This window comes from Polyergus mexicanus, unplaced genomic scaffold (assembly GCF_030449975.1).
Source record: "Polyergus mexicanus isolate NDT 795.1 unplaced genomic scaffold, iyPolMexi1.0 SCAF_1, whole genome shotgun sequence".
In the NCBI taxonomy this organism is placed as follows: domain Eukaryota; kingdom Metazoa; phylum Arthropoda; class Insecta; order Hymenoptera; family Formicidae; genus Polyergus; species Polyergus mexicanus.
Genome location: NW_027223321.1, coordinates 8,252,588 through 8,272,416, shown reverse-complemented (window position 1 = coordinate 8,272,416; position 19,829 = coordinate 8,252,588).

Genomic DNA, 19,829 nt, shown 5'->3' with positions numbered 1-19,829 from the left:
TACAAAAAATACTTTAAATGTTTTCCTTCAATTTCTGTTAATAAATTGCTTTGCATTTTAATTTAATACAATCGCGGATTTTAAAAATTCTTGTCTCTATAAATCATTTATCCATGACGCGCGCGCGAATACATAAGTTTTTTTTATTATAAAAAAATTCTGAAAGACAAATTAAATGTGGAAGAATACACACTAGTCAATATTTGGCTCATTTTTTGCCAATAATTTGATTATCTATCTATGGCTAATATCAAAATAGTTTATTCTTGACAGTATCTTTTTATGAGTAAAATTAATCGCGCGTTATATTTGGATATATTAGTAGAAAAATAAAAATAATAGATAAATAGAATAAATTAGAAATTATTACTTCTTTGCATTGAACTTCAAAATATTTCAGATACGAACAATGATTCGAAAGTCGACGGCGCAAAGGCGAGTAGCTGAAGTGAGTATACCATGTGTTTGGCAAACAAAGCCTTAGATAAATGTGCCAAATCTTAAAAGAAATCGTAAAGTAAACTCCCGAAAAGCTCCGCGTCATCATGTTATAGAAATTAGGAATGCAATGATTGAGCATTTTATTACTCATATTGCATCAAATTCGCAAAATTATAACAAATAAAAATTTAAATATGTACGCATAATTATATACAAAGAAACGGCTTAATTATACAATTGCCAATATATTCTTAAAATAAAAAAATAAAAAGGAAAAAGAAATATTACATACATAATATTTAAAATATCTTATCAAAAAATTATAAAAAAAAAACAGAAATATATGTATCTAGCGATGCGGTAGCATCGCATCGCGACGCCAAATATATAAAAAAAAACTGTTTTGTCTATGTACAGAGGCCGCGGAGCTACCAAGTAACTTATCCAGAGTTTTATACAGGGTATCTCTAAAGTTTGACTCCACCTCTGGATCTCGGAAACGGCTTTAAATATGGAAAAATGTTTTAGACAAAAATTGTAGGATATTGAGGGGGATACATGATAAAAATTATGGACTTGACCTTGAGTGACCTATTGAAGGTCAGGTAAAGCTCATCGGTATTTTCTTAAATGGAATCCCCGATTTTTTATTGCATATTCTTGTAGCCCTCTTCGAGACGTTTTTAAAACACTACCTATTTTTGTTTTTTGCGCAAGTCATTCCTATGATATAAAGCTTCAAAGTTGACATACTGCCGGCATTCGCATTACCCAAGATGTACCGCGTGAAGGTTGCACGGTTGGATTGACGCCTCTTGTGCGTGTGCGCGCGCGCGCGTGTGAATTACAGTAGAGATATGCACCCTACGGTTCGTCCCGTAGTATTTTTTAACTTCAAACCTTCTCTACTGTTATATATGTGCGTGCGCGCGTGCGCGTGCGCGTGGGTGTGCGCGCGCGCGCGCGCGCGCGCGTGTGTGTGTGTTGTGGCTATAAAAAGGACCAATTTTGTGTGTAATATGTTTCTTTATTTAAAATTCTCTCCCCTCCCCCCTTTCTCCCACTGGCTCTCTCCACCATTCTGTAACAATGACTTGCGCAAAAAACAAAAATAGGTAGTGTTTTGAAAATGTCTCGACGAGGGCTACAAGAATATGCAATAAAAAGTGAGGGATTTCATTTAAGAAAATACCGATGAGCTTTAATAGGTCACTCAATGTCAAGTCCATAATTTTTATCATGTGTCCTCCTCAATACCCAGACAGCACAAAACATCCTCAGGATCATCCTGAATATGTCCAGGACGGTTCAGGACATTTATAGGATATTTTAAGATATTATTATAAATATATTTATAAAAATTTAATATGCATACATAATTATTTTTAGTTGTGTCGGCTATTTAATATAATTTAGAAATCTTAAGTATTATAATAAGTATTAATGTCCTATAAATGTCCAGTGGATATATTTGCCCTGTCTATTATATTGGATGTCTTTTGGATTTCCAGAGGACATATACATGGACAATTAATTGTTAACATTAATTTCGTTTAATATTAATAATTGAATTTGATGCGCACATTTTCATATATCCAAAATTGTTATTTATTTAATATTTCATGAGAAATGTTACTGTTCGCAACATTCCAAAAACTTTACAAACAATAGTATTCAACCGCTAGTTCGTTTGTTTACCGCTATGCGACACGCGAACTCGTATTTGAGATTTGGTCATGAGAATTATATAAAGCTTGCAAAGAGCAACTGACAGGAAATTACAAATGTAATTATTTTCTATCAGTTCAATTTCTGATGCATTCCCAACATAGGGAATTCAGATATTGGATTGTTTAGAAAATATTACACAACTCAAACCCGGGAGCCAAACCTAAAATATTCATGTACAGCACGAAAGCCTCAAATATTAAAGAACGGTGAACTATTTTTAATATTAGATTTTTAATATTGGCAGTAAATAACAAAACATAATTTTAATTTATATTTAAATTTTTAAATTTGCTCCTTGAAACATACGAAAAATATCCCTAACATATCCTATAAAAATCCTTTGGATGTTCCACAGGATCTCCCTGGATTCTCCAGAGGTTAATATACGGCTATCATTTACTCTTCCTCAGGACATCCAGAGGAGATCTGAGGATTACAATGGGATATCCTGAGGATATCCTATATGTATGTCCTGGATGCCCTTTGGACGTCCTAATGACATCCTTGTGCTGTCTGGGTATCCTATAACTTTTGTCTGAAACATTTTTCCATATTTAAAGCCGTTTCCGAGATATAGGGATGGAGTCAGACTTTAGAGATTCTATGTATATAAAACATTTAATCTGCACAAAATAATGTTATTATAAATTATTGAAAACAAAAACTTATAAAAATATTTTAACAAAACAAATTGTACAAATATGTTCTATAAAAGTAATGATATAAAGAAACGCGTCAACTGAAAAAAATTTGTTATAAAATTTTTTTATTTTATTATTTCCAATATTAAGAAAAATTGTATTTAATAAATCGCAATATAATTAAAATAGTAAGGCGTATAACTAAGATAAAATTATTTTATAATTAACTAATGCACAATATATTTATACACATCTAACGCTTTGAGATATATTTATTGAAAGAAAATTTCTCATAAATTCTAAATCGCATAAAACAAACTTACACCAAAGCAAGATATAAAAACTTGGCATGCTCGGGTTGCGTTAAAACATATTGTCCCAGATTTATTTGTATTAAGAGACATGTACATTTTATAAATATATATATTATTTTGTAATATATGTGAATAATAATGTATGTAGATAATATATAAATGTATATACAGGGTGTCCCAAACCACTTTTAATAACGCTCGTGAGCAGGTAGAGTACAGTAAACTGAACAAAAAAGTCCTGTAACATTTTTTTTCAACAACGCTTAATAAAGGAGTTATTATTGAATAAAGTCTGGCCAATCAGCGCCGATCTTTAGCCGCGCGCCTGGTAGTGTGCGTGAGCGTTCCGTCGCTATGGCGGCACTACTAGGCAGGCGGTTCACCGATGTGCATCCGGCTAAAAGTCGGCGCTGATTGGCTAAACTTTACTCAATAATAACTCCTTTATTAAGCGTTATAGAAAAAAATGGTACAGGACTTTTCTGTTCAGTTTACTGTGCTCTACTTGCTCACGAGCGTTGTCAGGGGTGCTTTGGGACACCCTGTATATATTAATAAATTGAAATTTTAGTAGACTCATAAATCATTATATATTTTTTTGATACATGCTTCTTGTATAAAACTTAATGAAATTTTATATAAAATGTAAATAAATTACACAAAAAATTTCTTTCAAATTATACAACCTGCAGGATATACTTTGCAAATGAATCCTAATCGCACTAAACATTGATTATGAATTGACATTGTAGCATATATAGTATATATATATATATATATATATATATATATATATATATATATATATATATAATATATATTTTATTTTTTTAAGTAATGTAAGTAGTATAGGGGCCACTATGGTGCGTCAAAACAAAACCCCACTCCTCGGCCACTGGCGCCGACCCCCTGCTGTGCCGGTCTGGGGGCCTCTCCCTCAAAGGTGTCTGTGGAAAAAAAGAGTGGTGGAGACTCGTAGATGTCTACGAGGCAATTTTCCTTTTAAATTAAAAAAAAAATTTTTTCTTTTAAATTTTTTATTTTAAAATTTTTTTTATTTTTTATTTTTTATGGTACAAATATTTTTATGTAAAATAATTTTTTATTGTACAAATATTTTTATGTAAAATAATTTTTTATTATACAAAGCATAATATTCTTATGTAAGAAATATAAATAAATATAAATAAAACTGTTTTTAAAATAATGCTACGCGAAAACATTTTCTTTTTTCCTATCCTTTCTTCCCGGCGTCTTCGTGACGTCATAGTCTCCGTCCTAAGACTCTGTGTCAAACAGTCTCAGGTACCCGTATTTCATGACCCTTTCTATCCTCTCCAGCGATGACGTTACCGAACGTCTACCTGCCTAGTGCACCTCGGCCGCCCGGTCAACCCTACCCGTACATGTACGCACGTGTTCAGCTCCGACGTATCAGTTACTTTATTCTAGCAGTACCTTATCCGATTTTCTATTTTCACAAAGAGGGCGGAGGGGAGGATGAAATATACCGTTTCTCGGTTTTTCTGTAGGGGTGGTGAAGCGGAGATGCGTATACCGCACGATATCTCCATTCTCGGTAGTCGCCATCTTGCCGATACTTACACACGTGTTATTTTGCCACGCTTTTCCCTTCCCTCAAAAACAATGCTCCTCGTCCAATCAAAGTGCCGGTCACTATGGTGCGAACTAATCAAAGTGCGGAAACCTCCATGCAAGAGGGCCATTCTCCACAAATACTACATCTAATCCTTATTCTAATAAGATTTCAATTAGCCCAGCATACTAGGACCCTGACTGGAGATGTGGAGAACCAAGGTTCGAGCCCCGATTGCACGCCCGGAAAAATAAAAAATAAAAGAAAAAATTTAAAAAGAAAAAATTTTTTTTTTAATTTAAAAGGAAAATTGCCTCGTAGACGTCTACGAGTCCCCACCACTCTGTTTTTCCACAGATACCTTTGAGGGGGAGGGCCTCAGACCGGCACAGCAGGGGGTCGGCGCCAGTGGCCGAGGAGTGGGGATTTGTTTTGACGCACCATAGTGGCCCCTATACTACTAATGTATGTGAATGATAATATACAGGGTGTCCCCAATTTAAATGGCAAAATTTCAGGCGCATGTAGGGGATTGAAAAGCTAAGAGAGAAAGTCCTTTAGAGATTTACTCGTTTTTGCTCCATTTTGGAGAAAATCACAAAAAAAGAAACAAAACAAGTTTTCGTTTATTTACTTATTTATTTACATTTTATTTATGTTATCATCTATTTAATGCAGATATTGTTCAAAATATTGCCCTCTTGCAACAATGCAAGCATTACATCTAGCACTGACCTCATTAATTGCAACTAGACATTGTTCTAGTGATCTTTGATGCACTGCATCTATGATTCGGTCTCTTAATTGCTCTCTTGAATTGATTGGTACCATAAAGGATAACAAGTATTTACTTATATGTAAGGAATCTTGAAGCAGAAAATTTATTCGGTGCCAATCAACTCAAGAGAGCAACTGACAATGAGAGATTGAATTTTTGCGATTATTTCTAAAATGGAGCAAAAACGAGCAAACCTCTAAAGGACTTCTTATTTTAGTTTTTCGGTCCCCTACACGTTCTTGAAGTTTTGCCATTTAAATTGGGGACATCTTGTATATAGATAATATATATAATTAAATTTTTAGTAGATTTAAATCATTATATACTTATATCATACTTAAATCATTATATGTACTTAAATCATTATATACTTATATATTTTTTAATACATGCTTTTTGAAATTTAATAAAATTTTATATAAAATGTAAATATTTAATATAATAATATTTTTATTATATGAATGATGCAAGTAATTTTCACATAATTGATATGAGATATGTGCAACACAATGAGATATTGTACAACACAAATAAATCTAGAACAATATGTTTTAATGCGATCCGTGCAGGCCAAGTTTTTATACTTTGCTTTGGTGTAAGTTTGTTTTATGCGACTTATAATTTATGAAAAATTTTCTTTTAATAAATATATCTCAAAGCATTAGATGTGTATATATTGTGCATTTAAGTAGTTAATTATAAAATAACTCTATTTTAGTTATACGCCTTAATATTTTAATTATATTACAATTTATTAAATATAATATTTCTTAATATTAGAAATAATAAAATAAAAAAATTGTATAACAAATTTTTTTCAGTTGGCGCAATTCTGTATATCATTATTTTTGTAGAACATATTTGTACAACTTGTTTTGTTAAAATATTTTTATAAGTTTTTGTTTTCAATAATTTATAATAACTTTATTTTGTGCAGATTGAATTAAAGTAATACTGTTTTATAAATCCATATAATAATTTTTCACAACTGGCGCGTGTACTTGGTGTCCTTTTTTACCTTTTTTAAAAAAGGTAAGTTTATATGAATTATATCATTTTTTTACAACATATTATTTTAATAACATGTAAAGCAATCAAATTTCTAATAGGTTTAATCAACAGTTTGAGTTTGTAGTATAAAAAATATTTTAAAAGTAATAAAATAAAATTAGAAATTGGCAATTGTAGCCGTATATAGAGCGCAAATGAATCAATCAATAATATTGTAAAAGAATTTTAACAAAAAAGTGTTTTAATTTCATTCTATATGTTCTATAAACAATATAGATTTATCAATCTAATATTATAAAGTTTTAATCAACAAAAGCTCTTCAGAAAATATAGAAAATGAAGAGATTGAAAGAGTACATTAGAACAAAGTAACGATATATTAGGCAGTGAAGAAATCGATTGACAATAGGAATCTTAAGACGCTGAGAGTATATCTGATATGGAAAAACAGGGTGGTTATAATATGAATATTAACAATATGAAAATTAATGAAAAATAAATGTAATGTATAGAAAAGAAAGCATAATTAATATTCTATGTATTAAAATATTATTTGTATGTGTATTAAAAGCATTAATACTCCATGTATTAAAATATTATATGTATGTGTATTAAAATATTATTGTAATTAAAATATTACTTTAATGCATAGGAAAACGAATGTATAAAGTAAACATATAATGCGTAGAAAAAAATTGGTATTAATATTCCATAATGTTCATGTGTAGAAATTAATGCAAAATACTTTAGTGCATAGAAAAGTAACATATAGATATTAATACAAAATACTCTAATGCGTAAAAATCAAACACTTTAATGTAAAATATACCGATATACAATACTTTAATACGTACTAAATATTATACTGCCCAATTACAGCCGCTTCATTCTTTAAAAGAATGACTATGATTGGCCAATACAGTATTTAGTACATATTAAAGTATAGAATTCAATAAACCTATTTAATAAGCTATGTACATCATCTCTCTGCCTTTTCGTCAGCTAAATTCATATTACCCTCAAAGGAAATATCAAATTCATTATATTAATTTCCCGATTTATTCATATTCTAAAATTAAAAATAAAATTCATTAATTTACAAAATAAATTCTTATTAATTTGTCCTCGATAATCATAATATAATGTAATTTTGTCCAAAATTACATCGATTAGAAGAAGTCACTTCTCTTCCTTGCACTATTCTGCGATACTTTTATAATTTATAACCGAATAATTTCTTATCACTTTACTTTAATCACTTTATCACTTTTCTCTTTGTTGCATTATTCTGCGATACTCTTATACAATGCATCTCACTGTTGTGACACGCGATTTTTGCTTCGCGTGATTTGGCGCGAGATACTGGCTGCGTTCTAATATTCACTGCCAGTACTGAAAATCTATAGTGCACGTATGATATGAACTATAGATTTTCAGTACTGGCAATGAATATCGGAATGCAGTCACTACCGTGTCTCTTGATATCCCTCATAGCACATCAACATAACGTTACAATCACCTTAATTTGTAAGATAGTAACATTCCACAGAGATTAATAAACCTGCCATTTTTTAACATCCCAACGATATGAAAATGTTCGTCCAAATTCATTCCATTGACATCCCAGAAACTTTGCGCTCAATGTTGTATTAATATTCGTACAACATGCCTGAAACCTCCTTCTAATATTAATTTTAGTAAGGGACATACAAAAAAAATATATTAATGGCAAAAATCGATTGAACACTATGGTTTTAAACATTGGTTTTCAATAGCTTTTAATCGTTTTTTCACCAATAATTGAAGTGTTAATAGTTTAAACTTTTTTTCTTTAATATGTAATCTCGCAAAAAATTCATAAAATTAAATAAAACGAGCTCTTTATTAGTATATTTTTGTAAATATAAGATGTATTATGTATATACAGGGTGATCTGAAACAAGTATAGTGTCCCTGAAGGATCGTATTCCTGAATCAATTCTGAGACGATTTTTTCTTTACGAAAATTTCGTCTGAAGCTTAATTTTTAAATTATAAAAGGGAATAGTGAGCGAATTACGGGACAAGTACAAAAAGTAGGCAAGGGCGGCGCAACGTACCGTTCGCTGCAGGCGCTTATGCGAGGCGCTCGCTATAGCTGATCGAGCGCTCGTCAGTAATTCGCTCACTATTTCCTTTTATAATTTAAAATCTAAGTTTCAGACGAATATTTCGTAAAGGAAAAATCCTTCTTAGAAATCATTTAAGAATACGATCTTTTTTTTAAGGACGAACGATTGTTCTAAATTACCCCGCAGCAGCGCTTGATCACCTGTTGGCTATACGCGATGTGCGTGCGTGTATGCGTATGTGTGTGTGTGAATGTATAGGCGTATTACATACACACATCGCGTATAGCAAACAGCTGATCGAGACACTCTCTCTCTCTCTCTTTCTCGCTCGCCTTCTCACTTGCTCACTCACTCACTTCTTATCTTATACAGATTATAATTGCTGCACGTTCGTGGATGCGTACAAGAAATGTTTTTTACTGACAATGAGTTCTTTTTACTTATTTTCGACACTTGTATCGATCGAAAAGTCGTATCAACCCTTTACACTTTTATACTCACGTACTTAATCGATGAATCGACGAAGACAATTCTACAACCGATTACTACCGATTGTTCACAATAAATCACTACCGATTATTCATTGAATCATTTAAAGAAACACGTCAAATACATAACGAACGTTACTTTGACGCGGAGATCGCGCGACGACAAGCAGGTTATGTCGGTAGTAGCGCTGCCGGATCGCGAACTGCGAACTGTATTACATGTCACGTGATAGACGCGAGATGCTACCATATCTTACAATTGACTGAAGTCTCCTCATTTCGAACGAAATAATTTTGAAAATAAAATGTAAAATAAAAATAATAAAAAATTAAACGTTTAACATCCGTTTTCTTTTTTTTAAATACATTCCCAGACAGCACAAAACATCCTCAGGATCATCCTCAATATGTCCAGGACGGTTCAGGACATTTGTAGGATGTTTTAAAATATTATTATAAATATATTAGATGATTGCATAAGTTCGTGCCCGATTTTCATAGATGGCATTAAGTTACTGCATGGCGGAGTTCTATTGTTTTCGTGTGGTAATTGTTGCTTACACCGAATAGATGACGTTGTCTTATGTCAATTTAGCGTCAGATATTGTTCAGATAAGTCCATTTGTGCATAAGAGAAATCATTAAAAATGGAGAACGAAAAGGTGCATTTGCGGCATGTAATGCTATATGAATTTCGGAAAGGCGTGAGTGTTGGGATTGCACAAAAAAATATTCAAAGCGTTTATTTGGACCGCGTTCCTGCTCTCCGAACAGTCAAAAAGTGGTTTGACAGATTTCGAAATGGTGATTTCAACATGGAGGATCAACCCCGCTCTGGACGGCCTTCTGGCATTGATGATGACATTGTGCATGCCTTAGTGGAAAGAAACCTAAGGATTACAACTGAGGATGCTGAGAGGCTGAACATCGATAATTCAACCGCTTTTCGTCATTTAAAAAAGCTTGGATACATTTCCAAGCTTGATACGTGGGTGCCGCATCTCAACACGTCGCTCAACAGACGCTGCGAAAACTGCAGGAGTTGCAATGGGAAATTCTGCAGCACCTGCCATATTCTCCAGATATTGCGCTTTCAGATTTTTATCTGTTCCGGTCTTTGCAGAATAGTTTAAATGGCAAAAATCTCAATTCCGAGGAAGCTGTCGAAAACCACCTTACAAACTTTTTTCCAGAAAAACCAAGTTCTTTCTTCAAAAATGGAATCGACAAGCTTATAGATCGTTGGAAAACCATTGTAGAAAAGAATGAAGACTATATAATTGATTAATAAAAGTGTTATCTCTAAAATATAATCTATTGAAGTTTATATTTAAATCGGGCACGAACTTATGCAATCACCAATATTTATAAAAATTTAATATGCATACATAATTATTTTTAGTTGTGTCGGCTATTTAATATAATTTAAAAATCTTAAGTATTATAATAAGTATTAATGTCCTATAAATGTCCAATGGATAATAAAGGACATATAAATGTGCAATTAATTGTTAATATTAATTTCGTTCGATATTAATAATTGAATTTGATGCGCACATTTTCATATATCCAAAATTATTATTTATTTAATATAATATCAGGATCTGTATGTAAGTTTATTACATAATAAGACATATATATATATATATACCCAGTCAGCCAGGTCTGTTCTAACAGATATTGCCAAGTGCTTGCTACAAATTATTGTCAGCAAAAAGGCTACAAATTTTATACAAGAGTTGTTATTACCGATTAAGCTGGCAGATTGCCGGCAAGAATCAAGCAAAGCTTGCTAATATAACTACACAGCAAATTGGCGGCAGAAACCAAGCAAAGCTTGCTGACACGACTGACATCAGATTGTCGGCAAAAACTGAGCAGGATCTAGAGTGCGCAATCTGATGGCAAATTGGCAGCAAAAACCGAACAAAATCTACAGCTTATTACAAAGTATTATAAAATAGATCAGTCGCTTATCGCTATGCGGCGCGTTATTCATTATCTATACCCGTATTCAAATTCTTGTCATGAGTGTATATAAAGCCTACAAAATGCTAATAATATTATAATATATATATTTCTATCAGTTCAATTTTTGACACAATTCTTATACAGGAAATTCAAATATTGAATTGATTTTTTGCAAATCGGACAGATAATTGTTCGATTTTCACTTATTCAAACAGTTTCTGTCCAAAAAGATCTTTAATTTTATAAATTAAGTTATTTGAATTTACCTATATGTTTTAACATATTAATATATGATTTTATATAATGTCTAATTATCTAATGGTCATTTTATGACCAAAACTTATCATCATTTTGTTACTTAGGGTTAAGGCTTTGAGTCTATTTAAATATATACTTTTATATGAATGGCCAAAAGCTGCAGAATTTGTTCGGTTTTTGCTGACAATCTGCTATCAGATTGTCATGCGCAGATCTTGCTCGATTTTTGCCATCAATTTGACGTCAAATCATGTCAAGCTTTGCTCGGTTTTTGCCGTCAATTTGCTGTCAGGTTATGTCAACAAGCTTTGTCACCAAAACACAAGCTTAATGCGGACACAGATGGTACTGGATTTGTTACCAAGTTTTGAGCGAATTTGATGCCAATTTGACAACAATTTGTTATCAAATTGCTTACTGGGTATATATATACATATATATATATATATAAAACATATGTATTCTCCATTTTAATGTTCTTTAACTTTATAACATAATAATAATAGTAAACGTAATAACTCTGTAAACAGTAAACAGCGCACGGAACTATACATGCTAAAGCCTCATATGATTTACAGCTAATACCGTCCCTGAGTTCGAGCGTGTTACGTCTCCGCGAGCAGCCTAGATACTATTAAACAAAAGGAGTGGGGATGGCTCCAGCCAAGATCGGCCGAAAAGTGCAAACCGGTCGCACCGGTGCCACCCGGCCTGCTTTAAGTGATTCAGTGAATAATCGGTAGTGATTTATTGTCAATAATCGGTAGTAATCGGTTGTAGAAATGTCTTCGTCGATTCATCGATTAAGTGCGTGAATATAAAAGTGTAAAAGGTCGATACGACTTTTCGATCAATACAAGTGTCGAAAATAAGTAAAAAGAACTCATTGTCTGTAAAAAACATTTCTTGTGCGCATCCACGGTCGTGCAGCAATTATAATCTGTATAAAGTAAGAAGTGAGTGAGCAAGTGAGAAGGCGAGCGAGAAAGAGAAAGAGAGAGATTGAGAGTGTGTCTCGATCAGCTGTTTGCTATACGCGATGTGTGTATGCGTATGTGTGTGTATGTAATACGCATACACGTTTACATACACACACACACACACACACACACACACACACACACACACACACATCGCGTAAAGCCAACATCTGATCAAGCGCTGCAGCGGGGTGATTTAGAACAATTGTTCGTCCTTAAAAAAAAGATCGTATTCTTAAATGATTTCTAAGAAGGATCTTTTCTTTACGAAATATTCGTCTGAAACTTAGATTTTAAATTATAAAAGGAAATAGTGAGCGAATTACTGACGAGCGCTCGATCAGCTGTTGCGAGCGCTTCGCATAAGTGCCTGCAGCGGACGGTATGTTGCGCCGTCCTTGCCTACCTTTTATACTTGTCTCGTAATTCGCTCACTATTTCCTTTTATAATTTAAAAACTAAGCTTCAGACAAAATTTTCGTAAAGGAAAAATCATCTCAGAAATAGATTCAGGAATACGATCCTTCGAGGACACTATATTTCTTTCGGATCACCCTGTATATATACGTATATATATATTATGACGTGACGTTTTTGGGACGTCCGTCATAAGGGCCGAATGGACTGATCGGGGGTGGTTTTCCGGGGGTCTGCGTCCTTCTAATTTAGGAAGAGAGCGGCCCGATCGTCAGATCAACGAGATTTGACTTTTGTTTGTAATAATTATCGAAAATGTAAGCTCGATATGAGCCCGCGACCTTGTCGGTACAAGGTCGAGCAGCGGGATCCCATCCGGAAGCGAAGGAAGAGAGAAGAAGGACAGCCGAGAGCAGAAATCCGGGATACCCAGAAAACAGGAGACGTCAGGTCGTAGTTTTCTAAGATTAAAAACATTTTTGGCGGCTAGTACATATCGCTACCGGTAATTTTATATTTCTTACGGCAAGAAAGAGGCGCGGAGGACCGGAATAATCCGGCCGAAGGGGTGGCCACTCCACTCGCACGAAGCGAGGGAATTCCAAGGCCGGAGAGGCGAGATGACTCTCACCCATGGACCTATTCGATAAAATAGGAAGAGAGCCGATCGGGCGCAGCCGTAAGCCCGCATTTCTAAGCCGAGAAACAACCAAATTTTGGAAATTCCGGGGCGATAAACCCACCAACACGGCCGTGATGACAACAAGAACCGCGAGAACTGCAGGACGGCCCTGCGTAACGCGAAAACGCCATAGGTGGCACGATAACGATTTATGTATCGCGCCGGCGTGTCTCCTGCGTTCGATACTGTTCGGCGAGCTATCCGGTAGAACACAAGTCTCCTGAAGCGAGCGATATCGAGAACAAAATTGCGACGGAAAATCCAAGATCTTCCAGCCGGTGGGACGAGTGTCGCCAGCCCGATTTTGTTGCCGATTTATCGTAGGTAATTAATTCGGATGAGTCGCGCCCTTAATAGTTGTCGAGCCACGCGTTTGGTGAATTAACTTTTGTGGACTTTTTGGTAGATTGCGTCGCACGGCCAACGGGCATGCGTCACTCATCCGAATTATATGAAATAAGCTCTCTCCACTTATTTTGCCGCCGCCGACAATCGTTAATGTTAGTTTAACGTTGATAATCATTGTATGTTGTAAATTATCGGGATTTTCACGCTCGCGCGATCAATATTTGGGATCGCGCAAAGTATTGCGTCACGCGACTCGTACACCACAGTCATTTCCTATAGTTTTCGTATTCTTTCTGTGCATTGTTAGCGAGTATCTTGTGTGTATTATAGAAAATTAGAGTAAGAGGAAAGGAGAATTCTTAAATAGCGTGCTGAAAATCTGTCGGGAATCTTTGAACCCGCTATTAGTTTCCACGAGTCACTCAGTTATATATTATTATAGTATTTTAACGCAAAGTTGTTGTCATTGTTATCGAAACGTATATCGGCTTCCCGCAAGCCGGTTGAAGGACCGATTCGAACCGTGTCATCTAGAACTTTCTATTATATCAGAACGGATCTACAGGCGTGCGTAAAGTAGTTACCGGCGCTTTCGAGGGATTTCTTTAGTTGTCGCGGCCTAAATAAGTCTCGTACGGCGGAAATTGTCGACTTACAGCACGTAAGACGCCCAGTAATCTGATACGATTGCGCACGGTCGTGTCGATCCCCGTGGAAATAATATGATATTTTATTTGCCTGTAAAATGACTACTGTTATCCAAGATTATTACTTGCGCGAACTGCTTTATACTCTTGTTTCTTTTAATATATTATTGTTATCTTTATTTTAACATATTGAATGCTCATTTTGGCTCCCGTGTTCTCGATTCTCAAGATTTCTCCCGTTTCTCCCGAACCACCCTCTCTACCATTTCGACTACCCTGAGTAGCTGTGGAATTTTGCTGTCACGGTAATTATCGGTTTTACAATGTCTTTCGGTGTTGTTATTATCGTGAATGGTGCGGCCTGTCGTACCTAGCACCCCACTCGGTCTAGTTTGCGAAAAATTGAATTTTCTGTACCGCGGAATCGATATCAGAAATACGCACCGAAGGTGTGCCGTGGGCACCGAAGAACCACCCGTCGAATGATCAAATAATTATTAATTAAATAATTAAAAGAAATACAGTTATATAATATATAATATATATGTATATTATATTTTAAGTAGATAATAAACAGATGAACTTTTTCGGACATTTATCTGTTCGATTTCTAAGAAACAATCAATCCAATATCTGAATTCTCTATATTGGGATTGTATCAAAAATTAGACTGATAGAAATAATTACATTTTTAATCTTCTGCCAGCTACTAGTTGCTCTTTGCAACCTTTATATAATTCTCATGTCTGAAATTCAAATACGAGAATGGACGCATCGCGCGTCGCACAGCTGTAAATAAACGAACTAACAGCTGAATACTATTTTTTTGTGAAGTTTTTGGAATATTGCGCGCAGTAACATTTCTCATGAAATATTAAATAAATAATAACTTTGGATATATGGAAATGTGCATATCAAATTCAATTATTAATATTAAACAATATTTCATAGTTTTGTAATATTTTCAGCATACGCGAAAAGTGAAATGTTAGCACGTAAGGTTGCTGAAATATTGAAATAAGGTTCATTAATCTTCCGACAATATTATAAAGTAAAGTTTTATTGTAAGATTAGTGGTATATATCAGTAGCATGATCATTAAAATGTGTAAGTTTGTAATATTCCTATAATCTTACTGCAATGTTCGGTGGTGTGAGGGATTCTTCTTTGCACTATTCCGTGATTCTCTTATCTCTTGATATTCTTCCTTGCACTATTCCGCGATACTCTTATAAATATCTCTACTATTTTTGTGGTAAAATAATGCACTTTTGCATTGCAAACTTTATTTATTAACCTATATATGTACTTGTCAAAAGTAGGTGCCAACGCAAGCAGTTAACATTATGAAGCGTCGTTAGCGCAATCTTATGGCAAATGTTCCAACCGTACAATTTTCGCGCATGCGCATTAGGAACTTGGGCGGCAATGATAACGGAGACGTATCTTAATAAAAATTTTATACATTTCGACTTTGCATTATATTATTTGCATTATCCGTTCACGATACAAGTAGAAAAAAAAATAGACGCTTTCATTATATAATTCAAATCCAAGCTATCAATTAAGCCTATTAAAAATACGAGATACCGGGAGTGCCTTGCGACTTCCCGTAAACTTGGCGCGAGACACTACCGTGTCTTTTGATCTATAATCGTTTTAATAAACTTTCGATTAAAATACCTCAAAAAAAGCCAAAATCAAAAATCTAACGGTACTTTTATTATACAATATGGATGCAAGCTTTCGATTGCGACCGGTTTGAATAAGATTGGTGCGGTCAATTTTGAAGTATGATAATCGTATACCAGATTTTGTGATATTTGTCTTCAGTTCCAGATTTCAGATTCAGACTTACGTATGCTCGCACGTACACGCGCAAAGCGATTTTTTCTCTCAAAGCTAGAGTCCCTAAAGATAGAGTTTGGCTACGTGCGTGTTCCTTTTTATTGGTCAAAACAAAGTTTGGAAAAACATGGCGGAATTAATAGAAATTGTTATGGGAAGCATTGTAACGATACCGTTACACACGCCGACTCGCGTGAATGGAAGGCCGGCCGGCGGTATATAAGGCGGTCCGGCAAACGTAGCGTTACCAGTTCCCGATCCTCTCATTAACTCCAGATCCGAAACTACCTCTCGTGTTACACCAGGTCACGGGCGGGAGTGGTGCACTTGGACACAGTATAATTGGACACGGTGCAAATGGACACAGTATAATTGGACACGGTGCAAATGGACACGTTACAAATGGACACGAGATTTTGCACACGGTTCAATTGGACACAGTGCATTTGGACACAGTAATTTTGGATACAGTAGCTTTTGGACACATAAGAAAATACGCATCGTTTACTTGGACACCGCTCAATTGGACACTGTTCATTTGGACACCGTTCGTTTGGACACAGAAAGATGCGCACCGTTCATTTGGACACCGTTCGTTTGGACACCGTTATTTGCCCACCGTTCGTTTGGACACCGTTCATTTGCCCACCGTTCGTTTGGACACCGTTCATTTGCCCACCGTTCGTTTGGACACCGTTCGTTTGGACACCAAAATTTGATTTAAATTATACGACGTAATCCACACCAAATTTTTATTTTAAATAAGAAATAGGTTTGGGTTAGGTTATATCTTCCGGAAGTGGAGCCCCCCGCAGGGGGAGCGGAACCCACTGTATCCATGCATGACATCCAAATATGCGAAAGGCTAAACAAAGTGCTAAAAGCAATGTAAAATTAATGACATCAGTATCAGAGATATATAAGTATGAATATATTTTATTTTGACAGATATTATAACCTTCAAATGTATCTCCTTTTCACGATTTCATATTCTACATAGATTTACCAGTATAAAGTGTTATAAGAATACTGATTATATTTTCCCAAAATGGTTTTTATTTCTCTCCATCTGTTACATATTCAAACAAACAGTGCGCATGTTTCTGTGTACAAATGAACGGTGTCCAAACGAACGGTGTACAAATGAACGGTGTCCAAACGAACGGTGGGCAAATGAACGGTGTCCAAACGAACGGTGTCCAAATGAACGGTGCGCATCTTTCTGTGTCCAAACGAACGGTGTCCAAATGAACAGTGTCCAATTGAGCGGTGTCCAAGTAAACGATGCGTATTTTCTTATGTGTCCAAAAGCTAGTACTCTGCGTTGATACCACTGCTTTTGCACCGTGTCCAATTGTACTGTGTCCAAGTGAAGGCCACTCGTCACGGGCTACCCGTGGTTATGCCGGCCTACCCGGTTGCTGGGACGGCACACTCCGATATCCCGCGTTAAATCAGGTCACGGGCTACCCATGGTTATGCCGGGCTACCCGGTTGCTGGGACGGGGCATCCTACTCCGCGTTAAACCAGGTCACAGGCTATCCGTGGTTATGCCGGGCTACCCGGTTGCTGGGACGGCGCATCCTTAGTTAGTAAAACCGTTTCGTGTATACCGTGTCCAGATAGAACCGTAAGACCGTTCCGCGTTTATCGCGATCAGACTAGACTAGACCGTAAGACCGTTCTGTAAATACCGCGTCCAGATTAGACCGTAAGACCATTCCGCGCATATCGCGACTAGACCAGACTAGACCGTAAGACCGTCTTGTCAATATCGCGTCCAGTTAGACAGTAAGACCGTTCCGCGCATATCGCATCCAGACTAGACCGTAAGATTACTTTGTACACATACCGCGACCGAAACCCGTACTCGTAAAATTAATTAACCATTTTAGGATAACCACCCGCGTCGCGCTAACTCCATCTTTATACGTGGCCTCTAGACTACCAGCGTGCTAGTCCTTCTAAGGATAAGCTGCAGAAACTGCCGACGCCCCGTCTTTCTAAGGATAAGGCGATCAGGCGGTTGGAACCACACTAAGGGCCACGCAACACCTCGTAGGGTTAAGATTTATTCTATCCGTCTAGCATAACGACGATTGCTTGCATGCGACCATCGAGCATATCCGCGTAAGCCGCGCTCGCTTCCCGAGCTTTACGCGCACCAATACACGCGTAGAACCCCTTGTGTAGATATCTGTACGCACCGCTCCTGCATGGCTTATTGTAAATAATTATATCTTTTAGTGTGCAATCTCTAATGACTGTTTGAAATAAACTAATTGTTAAACCGTTTATACCGAGGAAGAGTAAATTCGAGTTTCCCCCTTCTCCCGAATCCTGACACTTGCGAGCCTGATTCGAGGCGTATGGAAAAAGTAAACCGTTACAGCATAATAATTTGAAAAGAAATGTGTTTGATAAAGTACCCGAGGAGTTTCTGGTTTCGGGAGGTGTCGGGAAAAACACTTAGAATCCACGCGCACGTACGCTGGTCCGAGCCGCACCTCCCGAATATTCTCACTCAAACTTATTTCGATGATTGATTTCCGATTGATAATGTCCTTATGGTCACCGGGAACCTTGAGAACACCGTGAGATTGATCACTAGATCCGATCCGAATCGCAAAACCGAATTCCGAGAGCTTTGTAGATTTTTCTAAACGTGCATTACGAAAGACCGTTACTCACAGAAAACTCGAGGATCACCGGAAGAGTCGATATCGACGCAGGAGCGCGGAAAAGGTCCTGAGAGCGTGCTTATGATTGGATGATAGCATGGCGCGATGCTGATTAGATTGATAAACCAGGCTTCGGGATTGGGTTGAGGTCACATACAAGAAAGAAAAGGAAGAAAGAGAGAACACTAAAAGAGAAAGACCAGATTGAGTGAGACGACGTTGAGGAGATTGCGCAAAAGTCGCGAGATTTTCTGAACAAAATGAAATAAGAAAATTACAAACTATTTTTAGTTATTTAAATAAGAAAATTACGAACATTTTGTACTTTTTTATAAATTTTTAAATTAAAGAATAAAGAAAAACTAACAATAATATAATAATACTCAATAGAATATTCTAAGAACACTTAATAACCCAGACAGCACAAGGATGTCCTTAGGACGTCCAAAGGGTATCCAGGACATACATGTAGGATATCCTCAGGATATCCCATTGTAATCCTCAGATCTCCTCTGGATGTCCTGAGGAAGAGTAAATGATAGCCGTATATTAACCTCTGGAGAATCCAGGGAGATCCTGTGGAACATCCAAAGGATTTTTATAAGATATGTTAGGGATATTTTTCGTATGTTTCAAGGAGCAAATTTAAAAATTTAAATATAAATTAAAATTATGTTTTGTTATTTACTGCCAATATTAAAAATCTAATATTAAAAATAGTTCACCGTTCTTTAATATTTGAGGCTTTCGTGCTGTACATGAATATTTTAGGTTTGGCTCCCGGGTTTGAGTTGTGTAATATTTTCTAAACAATCCAATATCTGAATTCCCTATGTTGGGATTGCATCAGAAATTGAACTGATAGAAAATAATTACATTTGTAA